Source organism: Sorex fumeus, unplaced genomic scaffold (assembly GCF_029834395.1).
Source record: "Sorex fumeus unplaced genomic scaffold, SorFum_2.1 ptg000018l, whole genome shotgun sequence".
Classification (NCBI taxonomy): Eukaryota; Metazoa; Chordata; class Mammalia; order Eulipotyphla; family Soricidae; genus Sorex; species Sorex fumeus.
This window is the reverse complement of record NW_026606075.1, coordinates 16240199-16263890: the sequence shown is the minus strand read 5'-3', so window position 1 is coordinate 16263890 and position 23692 is coordinate 16240199.

The window sequence follows — 23692 nt, the reverse complement described above, 5'->3', positions numbered from 1 at the left end:
AAATATATTTACATCAGGAATGTATACGAAGAAATGTTAGGTTTTATTTTTAATTCCAAAATACAAGAAAGTTGTTTTTATTTGTTTTCTTCATATTACATTCTAATTATTTTTTAATGTAGGAGTACTGCTATTTATTCAGCCATTGATTATGCTGATTGAATTGGGCATGAAATCCACATTACATTTTTAAAATTCTAGGAGGGTTGAATATGGTGAAGTGTATAGGAGACCATAATGATGATGATGATAATAATAATAATAATAATAATAATATATTGTTGCTTGATTTCTAAATATCCTGAGGTATTTTCCTCTTAAATAATTTTTTTTTGATTTGTGTTTTTGTTTGTTTTGGGTTTGGGGCCACATTCAGCAGTATTTAGATATTACGCTTGACTCTGCACTCAGGAAATACTCGTAGCAAGCTTCAGGGGATCATATGTAATGTTGGGGATAAAAATCCATGTTGGTCAATTTCAAGGAAAGCACCCTCACTGCTGTACTATTTCTTCAGTTCCTTGAAAAATATATTTAAATCTAAATCATATATAATTTATGCAAAATTATTAGGTCTCAACAGTTTAGAATTACACATTATACAGAATTTGCATAATATTTCAGAAATATGAGTCTCAAATTATATATAGCTTTTTATAGGTATTTTATTTAGTGTTAGTATCAGATACTAACCTATATACCAGGTTACATTCTTTGAGCATATTAAGACATTGGGACAAAATTTAAAGAATATTTTGTTTGTCATACGTACACAATCTACCTGTGATACTTTTATGACACTTTTATGACACATGATATTTTATAAAAAATATTCATTAATTCATAATTATAATTAACTCATACTTAAAAGCAAATATTTAACCTATCTTTGATATGCTTGTAAAATATATGAGAGATTAAATTAGATTAGTAAACATGCAATTTCAAATATACTTTACAAGACAAAAATCAGGTTTACACTGAGATATGTCCCATCAAAATCATACTTAACAGACTTTGTCCCATCAAAATCATCTTTTTCATTTTATATATGTCTCTGAATTAAGATTGTTACAAATTATTCTAATTTTAACATATATTTTATTTTATAATGTTTTAAAGCAGGATGATCAGTCAATTATTTTTATATCTGAGCCACAATCCTAGTTATTTCATGTGATTTCTACAAAAATTGCTAATGAGTATATTTTAGAATTTGAATCCCTGCTATTAAGCTCTTTGATGGACACAGGAGATTTTTTTTGCTCTGAGTTCTGGTCTCCTATACACATCACCATATTCATCCCTCTTAGAGCAATAGATGGAGTCCTGGTAGATTGCACACAGATTTTGGTCCTTTCTGTTTTATTTTTAATTTTTTTTTAGTTCTTATTGTGGGACCTATTTTCTGAAACAATGCTACAGTTCTTCTTCATCCTCAGAGAATTCATCCTAAAACTTTTAATGATCACTGAAGGTATGTTCTTGGAACTTTACATTTTATAAAATACAATAAAACCATATGAGAAGGTGAAAGAAACATTTAAAAAGGCTGGTGTTAATTGAGTAACTCCACTTCGGGCTTGAATTATATCTTTTCCCCAAAGGAAGCAATAAAAACAAAGTGAAACAAGTCAAAACCATAAGATACAAAAACTTGATTAAATGCCTGGCTATCTTTTTTACATTAGATACATCTTTGATATTTTAATAAATTAGTCATTCTAGTATTTTATATTATCAAATATACTTTTATTAGTACATAGTTATTAGTATTAATAGAATTAGCATTATATTAATGATATGAATTTAATAGTGAAAATATTATTCTTTATACTTTCCTTTTCTATCAAAATACCATAATTTACAGAGTTGTTCATGATGTAGTTGTTTCAGTCATATAGTTCCAACACCAATCCCATGAAGGTGCAACCTTCCCTCACCAAAGTCCCACAATTAAGGAACAGTGAAGGTGACTGTCAATATTAATTGACCTGATGTATGTGCACACTAAAAACAAAAAAATAAATAGATAATTACATATTATTACTAAATATATGCTATATGTACAAAACATATATAAACAAATACATGTTCATAAGTGCTCTCTCTCTCTCTCTCTCTCTCTCTCTCACACACACACACAAACACACACACACACACAATGGAACTTCTATAACGCCCAAATTGAAAGAAATGGTTCTTAGCATTTCTGATTTTGTACAATCAACTTTTCACATTTAAAATAAATCTTTTCTCTCTACAAGTTGTATGCCATTTTCAGTATCTACAGTATGAATAGCACAGCGGGTAGGGCGTTCGCCTTACAAGCGGCCAACATGGCCGACCCGAGTTCGATTCCTCTGCCCCTCTCGGAGAGCCCGGCAAGCTACCGAGAGTATTCGATATGCCAGACACAGTAACAACAAAGTCTCCAATGGAGACGTTACTGGGCCCGCTCGAGCAAATCGATGATCAACGGGAGGGCCTTTACCTTTACCTTGAAATTTAGAGTATAATTTACTGCTTGAAACAAAGAAAGATATTAAATTTCTGGACCACTTTGTGAATTCATTTGTAACTTCACATATGGGTTCTTTAACTATATATTAAATAATACATAAAAATATTTAATTAATATATTTTAGAATTGTGGAATCTTATGTTCAGGAAATTTCAGAGTGATGAGTAAAGCTTGAGGCTGACAGTTGGATGAAAATGAACTTTAATTCTGTAACTTTTAAAAGGTATTCAGGCAAATAATTAAAGTCTGTTGTAGCAACTTTTAAACTAATTAAAATATGCTGGTTTATAAAATATATAGGTTTCAGGTCAACATCAATCCCCATGTACCACATACGTCCATCAACAAATGCCTCATTTTTATTGAAACCATATTTTATTAAATATCTACTCCATTTTCTTCTATCAACCTTTGTTTTCTTTCCTTATAGTCTGAGTTTGTCTGTGTTTTCTTTTGTTCATATGTTTTATTTACCATATGTAAATGAACTAATTTGGTCATTTAGTTTTATTCATCTGATTTATTTCCCTTCATGTAATCCCAAAAGTTCAACCACTGTTGTTTAAAATTATGACATTTCATATGTCATATGTATAAGTATCATTTTATTTTATACATGTAATATATTTATAAACTTCTTTTTTTTTCAGTATCCCTAAGTGAGCATTTAGTTTGCTTAAAACTCTTAACTATTGTGAATAATGCTATGATAGACATAAGACTGCATAATTACAGAAAGAAAATCCAAACAAATCTGTCTAAAACAGATATGGTAGCATTCCAATAATATATGTAAAGGCTCAATAAAACAATAAAGGATCAACGTAGAACAACGAAAAAGAATAATATAGGAAATGGTTCCCTAAAAATATAAAATAATGTGACGATATTAATATTACGTAAAATAGTTTTGTGAAGTAGAAATACAAAGAGAAAGGAATGGACAGTATATAATACTTTGGCCAACGTACCTATACTTATTAACAAGAGAATACATTCTTATGCATCACTAAACAAGGAACATCAATGATATATATTGACTATTTATAAACCTAAAAAGAAATATCATCAGCTTCTCAATATTGCTAAGGGAATATTGATACTTGAGTCTCACCAGTGAATAAATCAGACAGAAAATTGACATAGAAACAATAGCCTTAAACAGAGTTTGGTTAGTAGGAAAGAACTGATATTTAAAGTATTCTTCATTTCAGACACAAAAGACATATCTCACTCTTGTTCACATGGAACATTCTAGAGTATATATGCAAATTTTGGTACACAGACAAATGTCAATAAGTTTATAAAACTGGAACATTCTCAACTAACTTACTGTATCACAACACTATAGTTCTAGAAATCAATTATAAAAATATTTGAGGAAAATTTCAAATATGTAAAGACCAAAAAACATGACACTGAACAACTATTGGACCAACAAAGGTATAAAAGTAGATTTTTTAAAAACAATCACTGAAACTAAGTGAGAATTAATCTATCAGAACCCACATGAACCAATAAAAGTAGTACTGAGAGGACAGTTCACAGCATTAAATGTTTACATCAACAAAAAAAGTAAAAGATCAATTAAATTACAAGTGAAACTGAAATCACAGAAAATGTTTTTTAAAGTGAAAATAAATGGAATGAACCATTACTAATGCTCATGAGACTATGTAAGAGAAAATCCCCAATAAAATAAGATGGAAAATTAAAAGAGATGTTACTATAGAAATCACAGATATATAACAAAGATAATAATTGGACTACTATGTATACTATTAGATAACTAAGCTGGTTCACTTAGAAGAAATGAAAAATACTTTTAGAATCATACACTCTCCCAAAATTAAATTAGAAAACTATGAAATACAGCCATCTAATAATAAACAAGGACATTGAAATAGTAATATAATAATAATAATAACTTTTCAAAAGCAAAAACATGATTTTCCTAATGATTTCTGGGAAAACAAGCAAACAAAAAAACGTTTTAAATTATCTATTACTAGACTTAGAAATATAGGTCAGGGGTAAAGTGCTTTTCTTTCACCCCTGATTCAATCCCCAGCGGTGCTTATGGTCTCCCAGTCATAATAGTCAGTGATGCTGAGTTTAAGCACCATTGACAAGATTATCTATAACTTATTTTAACAAATTTTTGCCCCAAAACTAAAGAAATGGAAACTAGTGTCACATTTTTGGGATCACTATAGTCCCGTTACCAAAGTGGAAGGTACATCACAAAAGACACTACAAATTAGTATTCCTAGTGGCTATTGATACAAAGATCAACAAAATCTTAGCTAACTGAAGGTGATTTGACTTTGCAAAGATTTCACATTATAACCAAGCAGCAATTCATTAAGGAATGCAAATTTGGCTCAAATCAATAAACGTATTACACCCATGACAAAAGTAAAGAAGCAAAATAGGTATCATGTCAGTAGGTGCAGAGAAAGGGTTTGACAAGATCCAACATCTATCTATTTATGATAAAAAAGTCATTAACATGGGGGATTGAAGGGATATCCCTCAATATAAATTTCATACACAAAAACTTTAAAGTGATCATCATATTAAGCTTTCCCAACTGAGCACAAGACAAAAAGGTTGCTTTAGTCACTAGTATTTAAGATATTTCCAAAAGATTTAGAAAAATAATTAAATAATAAATAATTTAGGAAATTCTTAAGACTGCATGAAAATGTGCTCCATAAAAATGATTTTAAAACCAATACATTAAAGTAGCACTGTAGATCTTTACAGCATACAGCCGGAAGAGAAGGGCCACATGGAGAGCGGGACCCACAGATGCCAGAGAAAAAGAAAAATACAGGTTCCAAAAAGAGTCGAGAACATCGGGAAGTCCCAGATGGGGTAGATACTGCCTCCCGCCTCCCCCAGATGGAACCCCGGTGACCAGAAGCCTCTACAAGCACAGCTGGAGTATGCGGGAACTAGGACTTTTCCTCAAAAGCGCGCGGCCGCATAAGCGGCCGCGCGACATCTCTCTATATACAAAGTGATCAATGGGAAGTAAACCACCCAACGTTTCTCCCTGAAAATCAGAGTTAAGTTTGGAGCACGGCCACAGCCCCAGAAGCACAAGGACTTAATGCAGAACCCAGCAGCATGGAGCAGAAAAGTGAACGGGCTATGCGTTAATCCAGGCCATCATGTCTGCCCGGAGGGGAAAGGGTGTTGCCCCATTCGCCCTCTCTTCTCTGGAAAGAAGGATGGCGGCCGCATGGGAGCCTTGTGGACAGCAGGTATAAGCCGGAGGTGTGGGGGCGACTAAAACCTCATGGGAAGGGGGGCCTTTCGGTCCGTCCTTCATGCCCTACCGAGGTCACCAGTTGCCCCACATGAGCGGCTTTCCAGCACGGCCACAGCCCCAGAAGCACAAGGACTTAATGCAGAACCCAGCAGCTTGGAGCAGAAAAGTGAAAGGACTATGCGTTAATCCAGGCCATCATGTCTGCCCGGTGGGGAAAGGGTGTTGCTCCCGTCTGCCCTCCTCCCTCTGGAAAGAAAGATGGCGGCCACATGGGAGACTTGTGGACAGCAGGTCTGAGCCGGGGGTGTGGGGGCAACTAAAACCTCATGGGAAGGGGGGCATTCCGGTCCGTCCTTCATGCCCTACCGAGGTCACCAGGTGCTCCCTGCGAGCGGCTCTCCAGCACAGCCGCGGCCCCAGAAGCACAAGGACTTAATGCAGAACCCGGCAGCTTGGAGTAGAAAAGTGAACGGACTATGTGTTAATCCAGGCCATCATGTCTGTCTGGAGGGGAAAGGGTGTTGCCCCATTCGCCCTTTCCTCCCTGGAGAGAAAGATGGCGGCCGCATGGGAGCCTTGTGGACAGCAGGTATGAGCCGGGGGTGTGGGGGCGACTAAAACCTCATGGGAAGGGGGGCCTTTCGGTCCGTCCTTCACGCCCTACCGAGGTCACCAGTTGCCCCCCACGAGCGGCTCTCCAGCACGGCCATGACTCCAGAGCACAGAAACCAATTTCTTAACTATCTGACTTTCAGTAGAAATACTTCCAGGGTCAATAAGTAAAATAGCAGAAATCCAAAACCAACATTTAATTCTTGAACCCAGCTGTAGAAAGCAAATCACTTCACAATGCTTTTTCAGCATGTCTGATTTGGTGGTGGGGGGGTAAACTCTAAATAATAGTGGTGAATCTTTTAATGAAACAATGAATCTAATCAAAGCGGTTAGAGTGTTAACTAGAATTCATCTGCCTCACAGGGACTGGGAGGGGTGGGGGGTGGGGTCTTATTGGGGTTCTTCATGGTAAAAAATAAGTATTGGTAAAGGGAAATGTGTTTGATATTTGCATGACTGAGACCTAAACCTGAAAGCTTTGTAACCTTTCCCACAGTGATTCAATAAATAAATTGAAAAAAAAAAAGTAGCACTGTAGTACTGTCCTCCCTCTTTGTTCATTGATTTGCTCGAGTGGGCCCAGTAACATTGTGAGACTTGTTGTTACTGTATTTGGCATATCGAATACATCATAGGTAGCTTGCCAGGCTTTATCTTGTGGGCGAGATACTCTCGGTAGCTTGTCCGGCTCTCTGAGAGGGGTGGAGAAATCAAACTTGAGTCGGTCATGTTGGCTGCGTGCAAGGCAAATGCCCTACCACTGTGCTATCACTCCAGCCCTACCTATTAAAGTATAAATTCATTAAAAGGTAAAGGCCCTCCCGTTGATCGTCGATTTGCTCGAGCGGGCCCAGTAACGTCTCCATTGGAGACTTTGTTGTTACTGTGTCTGGCATATCGAATACTCTCGGTAGCTTGCCGGGCTCTCCGAGAGGGGCGGAGGAATCGAACTCGGGTCGGCCATGTTGGCCGCTTGTAAGGCGAACGCCCTACCCGCTGTGCTATCGCTCCAGCCCATAAATAATAATGTACTCATACTTAAAAGTAAATATTTAACCTATCTTTGATATGCTTATAAAATATATGAGAGATTAAATTAGATTAGTAAACATGCAATTTCAAATATACTTTACAAGACAAAAATCAGGTTTACACTGAGATATGTCCCATCAAAATCATACTTAACAGATTTTGTCCCATCAAAATCATCTTTTTCATTTTATATATGTCTCTGAATTAAGATTGTTACAAATTATTCTAATTTTAACATATATTTTATTTTATAATGTTTTAAAGCAGGATGATCAGTCAATTATTTTTATATCTGAGCCACAATCCTAGTTATTTCATGTGATTTCTACATAAATTGCTAACGAGTATATTTTAGGAAAAAAATACATTACATGATTCTATGCAGAATATTCCAGTTTTTAATTTTTTTCATTAGACAGATCAATAGTAAATCAATACAAAATTTCTTTAAATCAATTCATTCCATTTAAATTCCGGACCTTTGATTTTCAGTTTTTTCTGAAAAACAGTCCTAACATTGTGATTTGCTCGAGCGGACCCAGTAACGTCTCCATTGGAGACTTTGTTGTTACTGTGTCTGGCATGTCGAATACATCACGGGGAGCTTGCCAGGCTCTGCCGTGCGGGCGAGATACTCTCGGTAGCTTGCCGGACTCTCCGAGAGGGGCGGAGGAATCGAACTCGGGTCGGCGATGTTCGCTGCGTGCAAGGCAAACAGCCTACCGCTGTGCTATCGCTCCAGCCCACAATTAACATTGTGATAATTGATCCAGGATGTGTTTCAGTTAGTTTGATTTTCTGTAGGGTATTGCCTGCCTGGCAGTGCCAGGATATATTCCTGACTCTACGCTCAGATGTCACTCTTTGCTGCTTCAGGGAACCACATGGACTGCCAGGATGGAACCTGTGTGGGCTATACATGGACAGGGCAAGTTCTCTCTTTGCTACGCTACCCCTCTGAACCTTATCTTGTCATTTTTCAGTTACCATCTTTTACTTCATTTAGGCTTGTTCCCAGATACTTATTTTTTCCCAAATCTAATTAAAAATCAATTTTTAAAAGATATTTTTCTTCTTCGATGCTCTTGAAGGCATTCCAAGCCACTCTCTTCCTCCTGCGCAGCTCGGGTGACAGGTCATTTGTCATGTTGACTTCTCGACCTAGGTACACATAACTGTTGCATTCGGAGATGGTCTGAGAGCAAATGTAGCATCAGGAACGAGGCTGTTTCTCATAAACATTGTCTTCGTAAGATTCAGCTGTAGTCCTACCTTTCCACACTCATGGTCAAAGTCGGCCAGCATTTGTGCCGCTTGGCTGATGTTTGGTGTTATTAAAAGTGTCATCAGCAAAGGGAAGATGATGTAGTTGCCGACCATCTATCTTCACTCCTATTCCTTCCCATTCCGTCCTCACATGATGTTCTCAAGGGTGGCACTGAAGAGTTTCGGTGAAATGGTATCACCCTGCCCAACCCCTCTCTTGACATCAATGATTACTTCTTTGTAGAATGGTGAGATCCTGGTAGTGAATCAGTAATACAGCTCACGGAGGATCCTGATATATTGAGTTTGAATGGTCTGATTGGCTAGGGCTTCAATGACATCTTCCATCTCAACAGAATCAAAGGCCTTCTTTAAATCAATGAAGGTTAGACAGAGCGGCATCTTGAACTCCCAAGAAACCTCAATGAGCTTGGTTATCCTGTGGATATGGTCGATGGTGCTGAATCCTTTGCGGAACCTGGCTTGCTCGCATGGTTGTCCTTCATCTAGTGTTCTGCCAATCCTATTCAGGATGACTCGAGTGAACAACTTTGTAGATGACAGACAATAGGCAGATCGGGTGATAGTTGCCAATGTCGTGGATGTCTCCCTTCTTGTACAGTAGTACAGTCCTGCTGGTTTTCCATTGGGACGGAACCTTGCATTCAGACAGGTAGCTTGGAACGCCTTCAAGAGCGTCAAAGAAATAGCTAAGAGGATGAAGAACCTCCAGCTCCAGGCACATCTCTTTGATTCCGCTGTTCTTCCTGCATTAACATATGCTTCAGAGACCTGGGCCCTATGCAAACAGAAGAAAGCTATTTGGGTCTCCCAAAGAGAAATTGAAAGAGCTATTTTTGGAGTATCATTTTTCACTCAAATGAGAGAAAGAATCCAGAGTTCTGACCTCCATCAATGATCAAGAATCAGGGACGCTGTCTTGTTTGCCAAGGCGTCAAAAATCTGATGGGCTGGTCACGTAATGAGATGTAGAGACGACCGCTGGACTAGAGCCATTACCGACTGGATTCCATGGGATGTCAAAAGACTCGTGGCCGCCCACCTACCAGATGGTCAGACTTCTTCAACAAGATCATGAACGATCAATTTGAGGCTCTTCATGTTCCTAGAACAAACAGATGCCATTGGGCTACACTAGCATGCGAAGGGACAAATGGAGACGTTTCTGGCACCAGCTTGAGCAAACTGACCATTAACGGGAAGTCAAGTGATCAATTGATCAAGTGATTTTTCTTCTATTTTATTTGTTTCATATAGAAATGCAATACATTTCTGTTTGTTGGTTTTATACTCAGTATTTTAGTGCATTTAGTGTGTATCACTGAAGCGATAGAACAGCGGTAGTGCGTTTGCCTTACAAGCGGCCAACATGGCCGACCCGAGTTCGATTCCTCTGCCCCTCTCGGATTGCCCAGCAAGCTACCGAGAGTATCTCACTCACACGGCAGAGCCTGGCAAGCTCCCCGTGATGTATTCAGTATGACAAATACAGTAACAATAATCTCATGATGGAGACGTTACTGGGCCCGCTCGAGCAAATTGATGAACAATGGGAGGACCGTGACAGAATTGCAATATTAAAACTAGGGCAATAAAATAAATAATTTTTCTTTCCCTCCCACACATTCTTAAAATAAAATAAACACAGCAAAGTTTTAGATGTAAAGGACCAAAATGTAAAAGTTAAACTGACAACATGATTGAATGTAATAATAATGATAGCACAGTCATGTATTAAGTTTTCAATTTGTGGCAGTTACCTTGCTAAAAGTCAACTTATTTTTTTTTATTTATTTTTCAAAACCACTTAAAATGAGTGATATTTTTATGTTAAACTCACAAAGAAAGGTATGAATGCATTTGTTCAGGAAACCATCCTAGACAGAAGACTGTGGTGGGGTATAGTGAAAAAATCTCAGTGAAAGAAATGCCTCACCAAGAATACTTCATCCAGTTAGACTCTTACTCAGACCAGAAGGAACAATACTCTGTTTTATGGATAAACAGCAGCTCAGAAACTTCATAGACTCAAAACCAACCTTAAAAGAACCAGTATCTATATTTCAAATCATAATGCCCAAAAGTAGAGAGAAATTATGGGGGAAATTGTCTGCCATATAGGCAGTAGGGGGGTTGAAAAGGCGGGGTGGGGTGGGGTTGGTATACTGGGAGCATTGTTGGTAGAGAATGTGCACTGGTGGAAGGATGAGTGTTCAATCATTGTATGACTGAAACTCAAACATGAAAGCTTTGTAACTGTATCTCACAGGATTTAATAAATTTATAAGTAAATAAGTAAATAAATAAATAAATAAAAGAAGTCCTGAAGGGGTTACTGTAAGACAAGACAAACCCCTACAAATACAACAAATCTCTGTAGAAAGATGGCGCAAAACCCCATGGCAATAATGCATTTGTTCATGACCAAATATGTAAAGCAAGATTATTAAATTTTTAAAAAGGTAATATTCAAGATTCTCTTGCATCTTTTGGATTCAGATCCACAGTACTGACTACTACTTATTACTATATATTGACTTTTTGGTTAGTTTTTCATTTGGGGAGCCACCCTGGCTGTGCTCGGGCTTAATCCTAGCCACATGCTGTATAAGGGTCACTTTTGTATAAGGCAAGTGCCCTATGGCCCTCCACCAGCCCCAGTACATTGACTTTGTTGTTACTTTCAAGAATTTATTTTCCCTTTCTAGGGGGGCTTTGTGGGCCGTCCCCCACGCCCCACCGAGGTCGCCAGCTGCCCCCCACGAGCGGCTCTCCGGCACGGCCACGGCCCCGGAGGCACAAGGACTTAGCACAGAGAACCAGCCGCTTGGAGCAGAAAAGCAAATGGACTTGTGTTGATCCGCGCCACCAAGCCTGCCCGGAGGGGGAAGGGCGTTGACCGGCCCCCCCGCTCCTCTCTGGAAAGAAAGATGGCGGCCGCACGGGAGCCTTGTGGAAAGCGGGTTTGAGCCAGACTCGGGGGAGCGGCGGGGACCTCATGGGAAGGGGGGCTTTGTGGGCCGTCCCCCACGCCCCACCGAGGTCGCCAGCTGCCCCCCACGAGCGGCTCTCCGGCACGGCCACGACTCCAGGGCACAGAAACCAATCTCTTAACTAGCTAACTTTTAATAGAAATTCTTCCAGGGTCAATAAGTAAAGTAGCAGAAATTCAAAACCGCGCGGCCGCTATTGCGGCCGCGCGACATCATTTTATTCTTAAACCAAGTTGTAGAAAGAAAATCATTTCACAACGCTGTTTCAGCATGTCTGATTGGGGGGGGGGGGGTGGGTCGTAAACTCTAAACAATAATTGTGCATCTTCTATCAAAATAATCTATCTAGTCAAAGTAGATAGAGTATTAACTAGAACTCATCTGCCTCACAAAGAATTGGGAGGGGTGGGAGGTGTGGGTCTATTGGGGTTCGGGGTTAAAAATGAGTATTGGTAAAGGGAAATGTGTTTGGTATCTACATGACTGAGACCTAAACCCGAAAGCTCTGTAACTTTTCCCACAGTGATTCAATAAATAAATAAATTATAAAAAAAAAAAAAGATCATGAAAAAAAAAAAAAGAATTTATTTTCCCTTTCTTTTATACCTGTATGCTGTCACTATAGGGTATAAAGTTAGGTTAGAATAATTCGGAGAATAATAGATCAATTCATTAATATATATTGCACCCTGGATAGATGAATGCAAAGGCTGTTGTTACCTAACAAGCTCTTATTTTGCTCCATGCATACCTGGGCCTTTCCACACATTTCTTTAACCAGGGTAAAATACATGTATATGGCAATGTAAGTTGCCAAAGGACTAAAGTAGCAGTTAACAGTTACCTTTATGTCTGAATGGATATAGTGCAAATTTACTACATTCTCATGTAGTTATAAGCCAGATAAAATGCAAGGATATAGAAAATACTTCCCATATTGTACTGGAAATTTTCAACCACCTATTAAAGATGTTTAATATCTACACCTATGAAAATCCAGTTCAGTAGTATTCCTATGAAAAGTTCTACTTAGAAAAGCTATGTCCATACACTTCCTGAAGATACAAAAATAATGGGCATGATATTTGAAGTCCATACTAAATAAAAACACAGTTCTTATAATGATATTATTGTACATTTGGTAGATCAACCAAAATATTATTTATTTATGGTTCTGAGGCCACACCCAGTAGTGCCTGGGATTTCTCCTGGTTGTGTTCAATAATCACTTCTGGCTGACTCAAGAGACCATATAGAATGCCATATAGAATGCCTTGGATAGAACAGAGTTCTGCCACATGAAGGTAAGTGCCCTAATCACTGTACTATCTCTCATCAATATTTAAAAATTAAATATTTTAATCTAAAAGGCGAAATTTAGTGTACGCAGTAAAAGGTAAAAAATCAATTTCAATTCCCGAAAGCTGGCCCAGCTTCTAACCATTTGACCTTTAAAAAAATCAGGATTTAATTTAAATATAAGATTTAACTGAAATTAAAGATATATATGTCATAAACACACTGACACACACACACATATATATTTATATATACCTGCATCTATGCCTTTGAAGGAAGTATTGATATCTTCTAGTGAAAATAAATTCTACATTTTCCTTAATTAAAATATTTATTACCCAATATATCTTGAATTACTTACTTGATGCTTATTGCATAGGAAGACAAACACATTTGGAAAACATGAAAATGGTTTGTACTTAAGGGAAGGACAAGTGATGGAATAAAGAAGAGAAAACAATAAAAAATGAAGTACAAAGGAAGATAGAAGAATGGAAACAGAAAAGGGGACTATGCCATGGAGAGGGGGAGTGACAGAGAATATGAGAAATGGAGATATGGAGAAGGAAAGTTCCAGAAGAAAGGAAAATATTAAAAAGGCAAGAGAGAAGACCAAGTGAGGCAGCACATTTAACAACAGAATACTGTCGAACTCAGCCACAGATAATAGCATGTTAGGAATAAGATATATTAGGATATTGAAGTAGATAATGAACGTTTGGTAAAAAAGATATGAGCTACTTTCAAAGAGCATGTGTAATTTAAACAGATGTATGTTCAGGTGAATGAAGAGGTAGAATTTTGGACTGATATAGACAAAAGATGTGATGTGTGTGTCATCTTCCCATCTTCCCAGGTTCCCATCTTCCGGAATTGTCGTACCGTATTTGATAGGGTTCAAATATGGTAACACCTACAAGGGTGATTAGAGGTCACCCCAAAAGCCTCTATCCCTCTCGGAAAGACTGGCAAGCTACCGAGAGTATTTCGCCCGCACGAAAGAGCCTGGCAAGCTATCCGTTGTGTATTCGATAAGCCAAAACCAGTAACTACAACTGGTCTCATTCACCTGACCCTGAAGGCTCCACCGACATGGCAGCACTGAGAAGGATGAGAAAGGAGAGGCCGACAAAATCTCAAGGCCGAACTAGGCTGCCACAACGAAGGAAGACAAAAATGATCGTCTGTACTTTCAATGCACGTACACTAGCATCAGATACATCCATTGAGGACCTGATGGTACAAGCGCAAATGATCAAGTACGACATCATTGGTCTGACCGAGACAAGAAGGCACGAATCTCACCATACTGTTTTCGACACTGGAGAAGAATTTTTCCTCGGAACATGCGATAAAAGAGGTGTCGGAGGCGTCGGTGTCCTTGTCAACACAAACTTGGCCAAGAGCATTGATTCATTCGAATGCCTAACAACCGGAATCGGATGTTTACATCTGAATAGATGTGGCTCACTGCCTGCAGTTTCTATCTTCGTTGTCTATGCACCAACATCTCATTATGATGAAAGAGAAATCAAGAAGTTCTCCATGGAGCTGGAGAAGTTCTATAAAGAAGACCACACCTTCTACAAGATCATCATGGGTGATTTTAATGCCAAGATAGGATCGAGAAGATCAGCTGAAGAACTTCACATCGGGACCCATGGTCTAGAATGGGACGAACAGAGTGATAGACTGTCTAAGTTCATCATGTCGACCAAGACCATCCACTGTAACTCACAGTTCCAGAAGGCAGAATCTAAATGTTGGACATGGAAGTCTCCCGGTGGACGATTCCACAACGAAATAGACCACATCATATTCAATCGATGGTTTTGCCTGACCGATGTCGCTGTTGTCCCAAAATTTCGAACAGGATTGGACCATCGTCTCCTTCATGCAAAATTCTACTTAACAGAGCGGGGAGAAAGGGCTGCAAAGTTCAAAAAGAGAACTCCCAGAATGACCACCAACTGGGAACTCTTTGGCACTATTGTGGCAACATGGGAAGATGCCATTTTTGACAACATTGACGAGGAATACGATCGACTGGTTCAGCACCTCCATGAATGTGCAAGGAACACCAAGAGAGAGATAGCCACAAAAAAACTCCTGTCTTCGAAGACTCTTGAGCTAATTCGCCAGCGTGCTTTGGCGCATGCCTCAGGCAACCTTAAGCTAACGTCTGAGCTTGCAAAGCAGTGCAGAGATGTGATCAAGGAAGACCTCAAAGAGAGAAGAACAGAAGTACTGGTAGATGCGGCAGAAACTGGGAAAAGTATTCGTTACGCCCGCCTGTCCTTCGCCAACTACAAGACCAAGATGACTGCCCTCCGAAGTCCTGATGGATCCATCACATCCTCCAGAACAGCAATGGAGAAGATTATCCATGACTTCTACTCAAATCTCTTCGATAGCCATGTGCATTTGCCGACATACCAAATTCCACAGGATGGATATGTCGTTCCCAACATTCTCCCTTCTGAAATCCGACACGCCATTTCATCGGTAAAGAAACAAACAGCACCTGGCCCAAACAAGGTCAGACCTGAACACCTGAAGAACCTGCCGTCAGTACTCATCAATACACTGGCTCGGCTCTTCACTCGCTACCTGTCTGAATGCAAGGTTCCGTCCCAATGGAAAACCAGCAGGACCATACTACTGTTCAAGAAGGGAGACATCCATGACATTGGCAACTATCGCCCGATCTGCCTATTGTCTGTCATCTACAAGTTGTTCACTCGAGTCATCCTAAATAGGATTGGCAGAACACTAGATGAAGGACAACCATGGGAGCAAGCTGGGTTCCGCAAAGGATTCAGCACCATCGACCATATCCACACAATAACCAAGCTCATTGAGGTTTCTCGGGAGTTCAAGATGCCACTCTGTTTAACGTTCATTGATTTAAAGAAGGACTTTGATTCTGTTGAGATGGAAGTGGTCAATGAAGCCCTTGCCAATCAGGGCATTCAAGCCCAATACGTCAAGATCCTCCATGAGCTGTATTGCAGATTCATTACCAGGATCTCACCATTCTACAAAGTGATCATTGATGTCAAGAGACGGGTTCGGCAGGGTGATACCATTTCACCGAAACTCTTCAGTGCCATCCTTGAGAACATCATGCAATGACTGGAATGGGAAGGAATGGGAGTGAAGATAGATGGTCGGCAATTACACCACCTCTGTGTGATGACATTGTTTTAATAACACCAAACATCAGCCAAGCAGCACAAATGCTGGCTGACTTTGACCGTGAGTGTGGAAAGGTAGGACTACATCTGAATCTTACGAAGACAATGTTTATGAGAAACAGCCTTGTTCCTGACGCCCCATTCGCTCTCAACCGAATGACCATCTCTGAATGCAACAGCTATGTCTACCTAGGTCGAGAAGTCAACATGACAAATGACCTGGCACCCGAGCTGCACAGGAGGAAGAGAGCGACTTGGTATGCCTTCAAGAACGTTGAAGAAATAGCTAAGAGTACGAAGTACTTCCAGCTCCGGGCACATCTCTTTGATTCCACTGTTCTTCCTGCATTAACATATGCCTCAGAGACCTGGGCCCTAAGCAAACAGGATGAGAACGCTATTCAGGTCTCTTAAAGAAGAATAGAAAGAGCTATGCTTGGAATATCACGTTTCACTCCAATGAGAGAAAAAATCCGGAGTTCCGACATCCGTCGAAGATCAATTATCAGGGACGCTGTCTCATTTGCCAAGGTGTCAAAAATCAGATGGGCTGGTCACGTAATGAGATTTAAAGATGACCGCTGGACTAGAGCTGTTACTGACTGGATTCCACGGGATGTCAAAAGACCGCGTGGCTGCCCACATACCAGATGGTTAGACTTCTTTGTGAAGATCATGAACGATCGGTTTGAGGCTCTTCATGTTCCCAGAGCGAACAGATGCCATTGGGCTACACTAGCACGCGGCAGGGACAAATGGAAACGTTACTGGTGCCTGCTTGAGCAAATTGACGACTACTGGAAGTTAAGTGATTAAGTAGGTGATAGACAAAAGCACACACTGTCACTGTTAAAAACCGTCCTCCCATTATTCACCTATTTGCTTGAGTGGGCATCAGTAATGTCTCCATTGTGAGACTTGTTACTGTTTTTGGCATATCGGATACACCACCGGGAGCTTGCCAGGCTCTGCCATGCAGGCAGGATACTCTCGGTAGCTTGCTGGGCTCTCCAAGAGGCATAGAGGAATCGAACCTGGGTCGGCCTTATGCAAGGAAAATGTCCTACCCACTGTGCTATCGCAATTTACAGAAGTGAAACATAACTGATCAAAGTCAAAAAGTAAACATTAACAGGTACTGTACGGTCAACAGACATTCATGAAAGCACAATAATGAATACTTTTCCAGTAAGGAAGTTAAAATAGAAGGAAAACATTTGCTTTCTATTAATTCATAATATAAAACCAGAAATAAAAAAGAGTGGAACAGACAGATATTTTTGAAGAGTAATATGATGTAAAATAGTTCTTTAGTTCTCTTTATATCAATGAAAATAATCAAAAGTACTGATTTTTTTCTTAATCATCAATAATTAGATTCTTAAAATTTTGTAGTTAAGAGAGTAATCTTAGTGGCTAAAGAGATAGCATAGCTGGGAAGACACTCCTATTGCATGCAGCCAATTGACATAGGCTTGATCCCACATATCATTTATGACCAACTGAATCCTGGCAGAAAAGATCTCAGGAGAGAGCTAAAAGCAGCACCGGGGGTGCCATCCCAAAAGGAGAGTTTTCTGTTAACAAACCAAACAAGAGAGTGTTTTAAAAGAAAAAAGTTAATAGTTCAATGTAGCTTTAAAGAAATTTCAAGGCAAATGATCCTATAAAGAGGCTAAAGTTTAACCTTAGTGTAAGATTGCAAATTAAAAGAATAAACTTATACCACAATTTGATTAATTAAGACATTGCCATCAATACTTGAAATTTATTAAAAGATGTACTAAAAGATGAAACATGGTGAATTTTCTATATATTTTCATTTTCACTTAAAGGGATAAATTGTAACTAAAGTATTGCTTTCATTTAAAATATACAACTTGTATTAAAGTTCCATTAATTATTCCAACAAATAATAAATTGATCACTTGACATCCCATTACTCATCAATTTGCTTGAGCTGGCATCAGTAATGTCTACATTCATCCCTGTCACGTGCTACTGTGACCCAATGGCATATGCTGGCTCCAGGAACACGAAGAGCCTCAAGCTGATCATTCAGGGCCTTGACCAAGAAGTCTGACCATCTCGTAGGTGGGCGGCCACGTGATCTTTTGACATCCTGTGAAATACAGTCCATAATGGCTCTAGCCCAGTGGTCATCTCCAAATTGCATTCATGTCCAGCCCATCTGATTTTGGACCCCTTGGAAAACAAGACAGCATCCCTGATTCTTGATTGTCGATGGAGGTCACAACTCTGGAATCTTTCTCTCAGTAGTGATTTGTAGGGCCCAGGTCTCTGAGGCATATACTAATGTAGGAAGAACAGTGGAACTAAAGAGATATGCCCAGAGCAAGAGATTCTTCATCCTCTTAGCTATTTCCTCGATGCTCTTGAAGGCGTTCCAAGTCGCTCTCTTCTTTCTGCACAACTCAGGTGCCAGGTCATTCGGCTTGTTGACTTTTTGACCTAGGTACACATAACTGTTGCATTCAAAGATGTTTTTCTCATTGAGAGTGAATGGAACATCAGGAACTAGTTAGTTTCTCATAAGCATTGTCTTTGTGAGATTCAGCTGGAGTCCAACCTTTCCACACTCATGGTCGAATTCGGCCAACATTTGTGCCACTTGGCTAATGTTAGGTGTTATTAGAACGACATCATCAGTGAAGTGGAGGTGGTATAGTTGCCGACCATCTATCTTCACTCCCATTCCTTCCCATTTCAGTCATTGCATGATGTTCTCGCGGGTGGCACTGATCAGTTTCGGTGAAATGGTATCTCCCTGCCGAACCCCTCTCTTGACATCGATGATCACTTCTTTGTAGAATGGTGAGATCCTGGTAGTGAATCCGTAGTAGAGCTCATGGAGGACCCTGATGTATTGACTTTGAAAGCTCTGTTTGGCTAGGGCTTCCATGACTGCTTCAGTCTCAACAGAATCAAAGGCCTTCTTTAAATCAATGAACATTAGACAAAGTGGCATTTTGAACTGCCAAGAAACCTCAGTGAGCTTGGTTATCTAGTGGATGTGGTCGGTCGTGCTGAATCCTTTTCGGAACCTGACTTGCTCGCACCGTTGTCCTTCATCTAGTGTTCCACCAATCCTATTCAGGATGAATAGAGTGAACAGCTTGTAGACGACAGACAACAGGCAGATCAGGTGATAGTTGCCAATGTCGTGCATGTCTCCCTTCTTGTACAGTAGAACGGTCCTGCTGGTTTTCCACTGGGACAGGACCTTGCATTCAGACAGGTAGCATATGAAAAGCTGATCCAGTGTATTGATGAGTACTGATGACAGGTTCTTCTGGTGTTTGGGTCTCACCTTTTCTGGGCTGGGTGCTCTTCGCTTCTTTACCAATGAAATGGCATGCCGGATTTCAGAAGGGAGAACAATGAGAATGACATATCCATCCTGCAAAATTTGGTATGTGGGCAGGTGGACGTGGTTATCAAAGAGATCCAAGTAGAAGTCATGCATAATCTTCTCCATTGCCCTTCTGGAAGATGTGATAGATACATCAGAACATTGGAGGGCAGTCATCTTGGTCTTGTTACAAATGCTTTTCCTGGCTTCTGCTGCATCTACCAGCACTACTGCTCTTCTCTCTTTGAGGTCTTCCTTTATCGCTTCTCTGCACTGATTTGCGAGCTCAGATGTTCGCTTTGTTTGCCTAAGGTTCATTCTCAGCCACGTTGGTGAATGAGCTCGAGAGTTTTCGAAGACAGGCGTCTTTTTGTGGCTATCTCTCTCTAGGCATTCCTCGCACAATCATGGAGGTGCTGAACCAGTCAATCATATTCTTCGTCAATGTTGTCAATGACGGCATCTTCCCATGTTGCCGCAATAGTGTCAAAGAGCTCCCAGTTGGTGGTCATTTTGGGAGTTCTCTTCTTAAACTTTGCAGCCCTTTCTCCCCACTCTGTGAAGTAGAATTTTGCACGAAGGAGATGGTGGTCTGATAGCATTTGGAAATTTGAGACAACAGTGACATCGGTCAGGCAAAACTGTTGATTGATTATACTGTGGTCAATTTCTTTGTGGAACCATCCACTGGGAGACTCCCATCCCCAATGTTTAGATTTGGCCTTCTGAAACTGTAATTTACCATGGATGATCTTGGATGGCATGATGAATTCAGACAGTGTCTCACCCTGTTTGTTCCATTCTAGGCCATGGGTCCTGATGTGGCGTTCTTTGGCTCATCTTCTCAGTCCTATCTTTGCCTTAAAATCACCGACAATGATCTTGTAGAAGGTGTGGTCTTCTTTATAGAACTTCTTCAGCTCCATGTAGATCTTCTCAATCATTTCTTCTTCATCATGATTGGATGTTGTTGTGTAGACAATGAAGATAGAAACTGCCGGCAGTGAGCCACATCTATTCAAGTGTAATCGTCTGATTTGGGTTGTTAGGCATTCAAATAACTCAAATCTCATGGCCACGTTCTTATTGATAAGGACATAGAAAACACCGATGCCTCTTTTGTCACATCCTCCAAGGAGAAGTTCTTCTTCAGTGTCGAAAATGGTGTGATGTGGTTGATGCCTTCTCGTCTCTGTTAGACCAATGACCAGGACCTGGAAATTGAGGTCCTCTGCCTGCTACCACCAATCTCCAGTGACCCAGGGATTAAACACAGACGCCCTACCCTACCTTTCCTGCCTGCTTCCACCAATCTCCAGCGATCCAGGAATCACACCCAGAAGCCCCACCATACCAGTATTAGATAAATACCTCATTGGTAGATCTCTACTACCTCTACTATCTCCACTACCTCCATTACCCAGCTGCTACCACGCTCCAGGCCACTTTCTGGACCACGCAGCTGCACATCATAAGACACTTAATACCCATATTTCAAGATTACCGCACCACATTTGATGGGGTTTAAAGATGCTTTGAACCACGAGAACACCTGCTGCAAGGGTGATTAGAGATTACCCTAAAAGCCTCTATCCCTCTCAGAGAGCCTGGGAAGCTACCGAGAGAATCCTGCCCACACAGCAGAGCCTGACAAGGTATCCGTGGCATATTCGACATGCCAAAACCAGTAAATATAATGGGTCTCATTCCCCTGACCCTAAAAGAGCCACCAGTACAGCAGTGTTAAGAAGGATGAGGAAGGACTGTAGTCTACTTTCAAACATGATTGCCACTCATTGCCTCTTTTGCAAACCACAACAACCAATAGGAAAGAGAGAATAAAAGGGAATGCCCTGCCACAGACGCAGGGTTGGATGTGGGGGGATGGGGGGTGGAAGGGAAACTGGGATCAGTGGTGGTGGAAAATGGGCACTGGTGGAGGGATGGGTATTTGATCATTATATAATTGAAACCCAAGCACAAAAATTTGTAAGTCTACAACTGTACCTCATGGCGTCTCACTAATAAAAATTAAAAAATAAATAAATAAAATAAAGTATATATTAAAAAAATAAGGATGAAGAAGGAGAGGCTGATAAAATCTCAAGGCCAAACTAGGCTGCCAAAATGAAGAAGGATTAAAATGACTATCTGTACTTTCAATGCACGTATGCTGGCATTCGATGCATTCATTGAGGACCTGATGATGCAAGTGAGAAAGATAAATATGACATCATTGGTCTGACCGAGTAGAGAAGGCATCAACCAACAAACAATGACTTATCAAAATAAGGTGGAATGATAGAATCATGAATTTCTTCTTGATAGTCAAGTTAGTTTTCTTAAGTATCTATAATTTAGTCAGCCATTCAGAAGAAAAATAAGCGCATAATTAAATTCTGCCATGTTTAAGTTAATAACTTCTTATTTCAAACTTTTATCACAGCTTAATATTTTGTTAGTCATGTAATTGATTTTTGCTCTCTTTAATAATCTGCTTAAAATATCAAAACAGAAGTCATTGACATTAAGATCTAATATCATTTTTCTTTAGGTAATTTTAAGCATAGTTTCATTTTTTATAGGTATTATATATCATTATATAGGAAATTTATATGGTAGAGCAAAGATAAACTTCCACTGAGCCACAAAATGCTAATAACCTTATTCTTAGGGGAAAGAGTTTGTGATTATTTTCCACTAGGCTGGGTGATTGCTATACTAGAATATACAGTCAAACTCATTTACCCAGTATTCCAAAGAGAGTGGTATTCTTTTGTTGTTTATTTTTGATGGAGACTTAACTCTGCATGTCTGACATTGAGCTGAATAACCCCTGTAGGGATTTGAAAATCCTTTCACAATAGGCAGACATTTTCTATGCATAGGCTGGGAGAACTAGCATGGGTTCAGTGTAAGGAGATTTAAAGAAAAATTATTTTCTTTAAAATGAAATTAAATAATGGATAACACTATGAATTCCAATTACTTTTTGTTAAATATTTTAGTTCAATGACAATAACCAATGTGCTCATTACTAAATGCATAAATAAGGCTGCAACAACAGACAGTTTAATAGGAATGAATATTAGGAGAAACTTAATAACCAATAAAATAATTTAGCTTACAATTCATTTTCCACTGATTTTGGAAAATGAAATTATATGAAAATAACAATATTAACTCAAAATCTTGTAATAGTTTTATCATATTGTAAATATGAATAACATTGAGTATGCTGAATATCTTTCTTTTTTAATTTTCTTAAATTTTTTATTTTATAAGGTAGTTCACAATATTTGATTACATTTAATATTCAAACACCAATCCCATCACCATTACACTTTTCCACTACCATAGTTTGGATGTTTCCATCCCAAGCCCCAATCCCTGTCCCAAAGCACAACCAAAATAGTATATTTTGTGTTGTCTGTTATGAAAAAACGTTGAAAATGTCTACAAAAAAGAATCTATAGTGTAAACAGTGTGAAGATTGTTCTATTTTGGCAGGGTCTATTACGACCTTCTTTAGGATGTCACTAACATGTTGTTAAAGGTTGAGTGATGTGAGCTTTTGTGTATATATATCTGAAAAAAATATATGCATATATATAGCACTGTCCTCCCATTGTTTATTGATTTGCTTGAGCGAGCACCAGTAAAGTCTCCATTATGAGACTTGTTACTGTTTTTTGACATATCGAATATGTCATGGTTAGCTTGCCAGGCTCTGCTGTGTGGATGTGATACTCTCATTAGGTTGCCGGGCTCTCCAAGAATGGCAGAGAAGGAATCAAACTGGGGTTGACCAGTTCGGCTGCATGCAAGGAAAGCGCCCTACCCCCGCTGTGTTATTGCTCCAGTCTCTCTCTCTCTATCTCTCTCTCTCTCTCTATACATATATATATATATATATATATATATAAAGAAGTAATATATATCTATTACTTCTGTGATTGGTTGCCTACTATATGGTGTGGTACTCTTGGAGAATGGGTAGGGACTGTCCTATGATGTATCCAAACATCAAAAATATATCTAATATTTTAACAAAAAACAAAACCTCTCTAGCTTTGGTAATCTAATACATCA